This window comes from Taudactylus pleione, unplaced genomic scaffold (genome assembly GCF_031769625.1).
Source record: "Taudactylus pleione unplaced genomic scaffold, aTauple2 ptg000062l, whole genome shotgun sequence".
In the NCBI taxonomy this organism is placed as follows: domain Eukaryota; kingdom Metazoa; phylum Chordata; class Amphibia; order Anura; family Myobatrachidae; genus Taudactylus; species Taudactylus pleione.
The window spans coordinates 160,643-161,048 of NW_028284464.1; positions in this window are offsets into that span (position 1 = coordinate 160,643).

Consider the following 406-nt stretch of genomic DNA (forward strand, 5'->3'; position numbering starts at 1 on the left):
GGTACACCTGTCAAACTGTAATGCAGGCGTCCTAAGGCAAACTCAGGGAGGACAGAAACCTCTCGTGGAGCAGAAGGGCAAAGAATGGAAATATAGAAAGGAAAAATGGTAGGATAATTTAAACTATGTAATACAATTAGAGAAACTGACAGATGAGTAAGGAGGGCAGGAAGAATGGGATGACTGCTGAAGAGAGAGAAGGAAACAGACAGGAGCGAGAAAACCCAAGGCAGCATCTAGTATGCAGTAGGCTGCTGGATTAAGGCTGACCTGCTCTATGGTTATAGAGCAGTAGATAGAACTGCTATGCAAATGTATTCTGCAAAATATGCTGCCTTATAAAAAGTAGAATGTAATAAGTAGGTAGGGCTTTATTTTGACAGGTAAAGAAAGATGCAAGTGATCA